Here is a 7103-nt window from a genome sequence, read left to right as displayed (position 1 = left end):
ATTAGAGTCCTTATTCTCCTCAGCAACAATACTTCATGGGTGAGACTACAGTGTACTCGCTCAGGGTACATCAAGAAGTACATACTATGTCTTAGTATCTCTTTTAGTGATATTAAAATGAATCAGTGGTTTAGATATCAACTAATACATTGATTACAGATTTCCATTCATGTCAACACTACCTTCCAAGCCATTCAGATTTGAAACTAAAATAAGACTCTCTCAACAGTCTGTAAACTTTGTTTCGTAAATCCATTTAATTCCTTGAACAAGAGAATTTTACATCCAAAGATTTCCCTGTCCTCTTTCCCTCTAACCCTAGTCACTCAGTCATCAGCTTCTTGTCACCAATTTCCCTACCATTCATTTCTCTTTATCTTGAACCAAGAGGACAGTGCTTCCAATCTTTACCACATTAGGGTACATACAGAAAACACTATATTATCACAGTGTTGCAGCCTACAAGACGAAGGACCATACTGGGGACAGTTCATTGGCATCTCTGCCACCTACCAGTTCTGGGACCCTTGAAAGGGCACTTAGTCTAATTCAGTCCTGGTTTCCCCTGTAAAATAAAGATAATCCTATCAGAAGTGCCTATTACTTGCAGGATTAGATGAGAAAGTGTAATCAATAAAAAAGAACAGGGCATAGATTATAACATTATCGTTCCAGGAAGAGGTGACAAAGGCATAGAAAGTCTGCCTTACATGCTTGCAAATCTACAACCCAGGATGAAAGAGTTGTAATCTGACTTATAAGGAAACACACACACACACACACACACACACACACACACACTAGTAAAGCAGATCTGGGGGAGAAGATCCAGAAGAGTTCTTAGAGCTCCTAGACTGAGAAGTCTCCTCCCACAAGAAAATAGAAAGAGATCACACACTGTCTCTGTTAGCACGGATTCATAGCTGATAAGTGAATCTTTGACTGACTAGTGAATAGTGAAAATTATTCATCTATAATAGCTAAGCACAAAGCTTTACTCGATGCTTCACAAATAATGTATTTTTCCTAATCCCTGCAAAGTGGCTTATTCCAACTACCTATAAATTGTTCTGTTTGGCAAGAACAGAATATTAAGATGGTAATATGGAGAAAGAGAACTGGACCATAAGAAAACTGACAGACTGGAAACTCCAAGACTCACTACATTAGAATTTTTCTTCCTCTTTTCTTCAGCCCCTACACCTTGGAATAGCACACATAACTTCCCAAAACCAAGACAAAGGCCATTGTCCAACTGTGTGAACTCACTACACATCTGAATTGATTTTCACTGGATTCTTGGCTGCAAAAAGGAATTCACAACTCTGCTTTCATTACTAGAGGTCTCCAAGTGTATAATCCAACCTTTTGGTACCCCATGTAGTATCATTTAGCAATACTATATTATCAAAAGTCATTGGCTGGCACCGCAGCTCAATAGGCTAATCCTTCACCTAGCGGCGCCGGCACACCGGGTTCTAGTCCCAGTCGGGGCGCCGGATTCTGTCCCGGTTGCCCCTCTTCCAGGCCAGCTCTATGCTGTGGCCCGGGAGTGCAGTGGAGGATGGCCCAAGTACTTGGGCCCTGCACCCCATGGGAGACCAGGAGAAGCACCTGGCTCCTGCCTCCGGATCAGCGCGGTGCGCTGTCTGCGGCGGCCATTGGAGGGTGAACCAATGGCAAAAAGAAGACCTTTCTCTCTGTCTCTCTCTCTCACTGTCCACTCTGCCTGTCAAAAAAAAAAAAAAAAAAAAAAGTCATGCTCTGTACTTTTCATATATCAAAATTTGTGCTCAGAATAAAACACCGCTCTCTTTATCACAATGTCCAGAGAACAAAAACAGAAAGAATGTAGAAAAATCACTGTGAATTTCTTGAAGAAAGTTTCTCTTTATAAACAGGATCACTTTACTTCATTACATCACAAAGATCATATGACCTAGAAGAGACACTGCACAAATGAGAAGTCTCAAGATCACAGGCAAGGTTACCCCAAAGGACCCTGGCTGGTGACCCCAAGAGACCGCGTGGTGCAAATCATCTTCTGCCCAGATGCTGGAGACCTGCAACTGGTGTCTGGCACTTGGGAGTAAAAGGGCTGGGTCAACAATATCCACCAAGGTCCTCGGGCCACAGGCCGGCTTCTCAGTGGACGGATCCCAGGCGCTAACACCTAGAGCTGTCAGGGTTATGCCGGGGTACAGCGCTCAGAGGAATCAGCGTGTCAAGGCCAGCTGCATCTCAGGGACCCCATGCCGACTTTTATTTCCCGAAGGACCTGCAAGTTCAGTGTTATTTCCGGGAATTGCTCCACCTCTGAATTCAGAGGCAGAACTGTGGTCAGTTGCCACCTCATGGTCTGTCCCTGGGGGTGACAGGAGTTGAGGCGTCAGGAAACCTGGGCTGTAGGTGAAGAGGGGAGATTGGGAGATGGTGGATGTTTGTGGACTGGTGCTGGCAAGTCCATAGGCAGCGGACTGTTCCTATGCTGTTGTGTGAACAGTTCCTTTATCCTGTGGCGTTGCACTTGTGAGAGTCTTTAACATTTTTCTAGACGTACTAAGTCAAAACAAGTATAATCAGTGGTGTACTTAAGATAAAATGAGAGGTAAAATTGTTTGCATATGATTGTGAGGATTCTAATCTTCTCTGAGAGAAAAATTTTATGTAATGTTATAGAATATATCTCCACTGTTAATCCAATTACATGAAAAACCCTTAGAATCTTGAGAGACCATGTCATCTGTCAAACTGAGCACACTGGACCATCTTCTACAGGTATGGATAGACACAGAAAAACAATATAGCACATACAAGTCCACAATCCAGAGATGGGAGATCAGCCTGCACCACTAATGCCCAGGAAAACAGGGTTGGGTAATAATGTCCCCAGAAACAGAGTACTGTACAGAACCCTAAAACATGTTCCCAGAGAGAATGAGACAATATTGTAGATAGTATTTATATTACAACAGGCTACAGTCAGGAAGAAACCACAAAACATCACAGAAACTTTGAAGCTGAACAATATATTTCCAACAGGAGAGAAACAGGGAAACTTGATAGCGTAATCGTTTCCAAAGTAGGCTAAGGTAGACCATCTGAAGGATGGCTCAAAACATTGTCATATAACCCAGAGCAACAGCCAAATACATGAACGTTATAAAAGACACCTAAATACCTAAATATATCTAATAGGTATTTTAAAATTAAGAACAACTGAAAAGAGAAAGGTAACTTTTTTTTAAAGTACAAGAGAAGTGCTTATAACAGCCTTGAGTCATTGGCATATGAAGATTCCTCCAGCGCATGGACAAGAATAACAAGAGACTTGTCATTAGACATTTTCAATGTCAACTACCTACAAGTAGAACACTCTTTTTAAATGTTGTTGACATACAAATCAACAGAAATTCAAACCTGTCAATGTAAAATCTTTGCTACCCTGTAGCAGATTCTGAAAATGGCAAACTACATTACTCAGATCAAGCCTACTTAAAACAGTTATAAATGTGGATAACTTCCTAAAAAGCATAAAAATGGCAAGAAATTACCAATTTTGAGAATGTTTGGCTTTCACCATACATACTAGTAGCTCAGGGGAAGGTGGTTGACTATGGATATGTGCTGTAGATAGAGCTAAAAGAAATGCATGCTAGATTGAATGTGTTATGAAAAAGTGGGGCTGGCGCCGTAGCTCACTAGGCTAATCCTCCGCCTGCGACGCTGGCACACCGGGTTCTAGTCCCAGTCGGGGCGCCGGATTCTGTCCTGGTTGCCCCTCTTCCAGGCCAGCTCTCTGCTGTGGCCCGGGAGTGCAGTGGAGGATGGCCCAAGTGCTTGGGTCCTGCACCCCATGGGAGACCAGGAGGAAGCACCTGGCTCCTGGCTTTGCATTGGCGCGGTGCACCACCCACAGTGCGCCGGTCGTGGCAGCCATTTGGGGGGTAAACCAACGGAAGGAAGACCTATCTCTCTCTCTCTCTCTCTCACTGTCTAACTCTGCCTGTTCAAAAAAAAAAAAAAATTGAAAAAGTGGGTCAGGAGGGAAGTAAACCATGACTCCAAGTTTCTTTAGTCTGAGAAGACAGAAGGAGTTGTTATATGTAGAAATGAAAATTCTGGAAAGGAGAGATTTGTAAGAAAAAATAGATATTGAGTATTTTGACATATAAATGGAACATTCTTAAAGATAAATGAATTTTGCTGATGAACTACTATGGATTTCAGAGTGCGGAGCAGATGGATCAGTGAATTTGGTGTAATAGGACAGTAAATGGTTATACAGGGCCAGTGTTGTGGTGTAGTGGGTTAAGCCACTGCCTGCAACACCGGCATCTCATATGGGTGCCACACTGTGTCCTTGCTGCTCCACTTCCAATCAGCTCCCTGCTAATGGCCTGGAAAGCCAGCAGAGGATGGTCCAAGTGTTTGGGTTCCTGTCATCCATGTGGGAGACCTGGAAGAAGTTCCTGGCTCCTGGTTTCAGCCAGGCCCAGCCCTGGCCATCGCAGCCATTTGGGGAGTGAACCAGCAGATAGAACTCTCTTTCCTTCTCTCTCTGTAATTCTGCCTTTCAAATAAATAAATCTTTTAAAAAAGCTATACAAGCCTTATTTGTTAAGAGTCTTACACTGAGGAATGACTCTTGAGGAAAGACCTGGAAATAACAGATACTATACAGACAGCTGTCATCAGGGTAAAGAGATAAAAGATTTTTGCCCTGATGGTTTCATGATTTATTAGTGTACTGGCACTGTAAGTATTGTGAGAAAGGAAAACATCTTGCCACACCTTGTGAAAAACATGCATTATCCTATATATGCATCATCAAAATTTTAATTCAATAAGACAAACAATTTCTAGTATAGTTTCATTTGCATTTGTATGTCAGTAGTGAAACTGATCTTTATTCCAAAATGTTTAAAAACCCTATCTATGTTTCTGTGAACTTCTCATTTCTCCATCTCCATCACATTGTTGGCCATCTTTACCGATTACAAATTTCTTTATATATTCAATTGAATGCTTTGACATGTGTTGTATCACTGTTTTTCCTGGTTTATCTTATGACTTTTTTATGCTATTTTTTTAATTAACAGAAACTTTACTTTTCAGGTAATAAAATTTACCACTTTCTCCTATACATATAAAAGTATATATTTTTCATTCTATTAGTATTTTTGGAGATTTGCAATTATTAGAATTTAACCTGTATTTCAGACAAAATCAAGAGGACCACCTTAGGGTGTCTCTGTTATTAGCCATAGAGTCCAGACATGCACCAAGAGCAGTTAACTGGACAGATGGCATAGCATACTGGAGAGGACCTGAGTATTACTTCAGCATATTAGGAAACAGATGGTCTGGGCTGTGTGTGTCATAATCAATGGACCTAATATCTTTTTTTTTAAAGATTTATTTATTTGAAAGTCAGAGTTACACAGAGAGAGTAAAGGCAGATGGAGAGAGTCTTCCATCCACTGGATCACTCCCCATTGGCCACAACGGCCAGAATTGCTGTGGCACAGCAAGTTAACCTCCTGGCCTGAAGCACCAGCATCCCATATGGGCACCGGTTCGAGACCCGGCTGCTCCACTTCGATCCAGCTCTCTGATATGGCCTGGGAAAGCAGTACAAGATGGCTCAGGTCCTTGGGCCCCTGCACCCGCGTGGGAGACATGGAAGAAGCTCCTGGCTCCTGGCTTCGGATCGGCACAGCTCCGGCCATTGCGGCCAATTGGATAGCAAACCACTGGTTGGAAGACCTCTTTCTCTCTCTCTCTCTGCCTCTCCTCTGTATGTAACTCTGACTTTCACATAAATAAATCTTTAAAAAAAAGATTTGTCAGATCCTCAATGACATTTTTAAAATGTAATTTTAAAGGCAGGCCATTTGGCACAGCAGTTAAACCATCTACTTGGGACTCACCCATCGCATCTCAGAGTGCCTTGGTACCAGTCCTGGCTCTGCTTCCAATTCCAGCTTCCTGTTCCTACGCACCCTGGGAGGGTGTGGATAATGGCTCAAGTACTTGGGTCCCTGCCACCCATGGGGGAGACTTAGATTGAGTCTCAGGCCATTGGCTTTGGCCTGGCCCAGACCCAGCTGCTGTGGGAATTTGGGTGAGTGAAACAACAGAAGTCCGTCTCTATCTTTCACATAAAATGAAAATAAATAATACTTTTAAAAAATTTAATTTTATGGGGCCGCCGTCATGACACAGTGAGTTAATCCTCCGCCTGCGGCACCCGCATCCCATATGAGTGCCACTTCTGGTCCCAGCTGCTCCTCTTCAAATCCAGCTCTCTGCTGTGGCCTGGGAAAGCAGAAGATGGTCGAAGTCCTTGGGCCCCTGCACCTGCATGGGAGACCGGGAAGAAGCACCTGGCTCCTGGCTTCAGATAGGCACAGCTCTGGCTGGTGCGGCCATTTGGGGAGTGAACCAATGGAAGGAAGACCTTTCTCTCTGTCTCTCTCTCTCACTGTCTGTAACTCTACCTCTCAAATAAATATTTTTAAAAAATTAATTTTATACCATCAGATAAACAGATAAAGAAAACACACAATGGAATACTTGTTGAGCAAAAAATGAAATCCTGTCATTTGCAGCAAATGTATGGGATTGGAAGACATTGTGTTAAGTGAAATATGTTGGACACAGAAAGACAAATACCACATGTTCTCCTGCATATGTGGGAACTAAAAAAAAAAAACAAACCCTCAATCTGAATATAGAAGACTCACTGCTAGTGGTTGGGGTAGAACTGATAAAAGGGAGCCTGCATTAAAAAAATGAGGGGAAGCTGGGTGAGGTTCATTAGTTGTGACAAATATATATTAATATAACAATAATATGGGAAGCTGGGTGTGGTTTGCAGATTGTGACAAATATATCACACTAAGGTGTTAACAACAGAAGAAGCTGAGTGTAGGATATATGGGAATCCTGTTACTTCACAATTTTTGTTTGTAAATTTAAAATTTCTGAAATTAAAAGTTTGAAAACTTAATCTTAGTTTCAATCTTATTTTTATCCAAAGAATGATGAGATGGGCAGTTAATCAGATTATTATGGAGGAGCTGTCATGGTTTTATTTT

This window comes from Oryctolagus cuniculus, chromosome 18 (genome assembly GCF_051225735.1).
Source record: "Oryctolagus cuniculus isolate XC-2025 breed Fujian yellow rabbit chromosome 18, ASM5122573v1, whole genome shotgun sequence".
Classification (NCBI taxonomy): Eukaryota; Metazoa; Chordata; class Mammalia; order Lagomorpha; family Leporidae; genus Oryctolagus; species Oryctolagus cuniculus.
Note: the sequence above shows the minus strand (reverse complement) of the source record.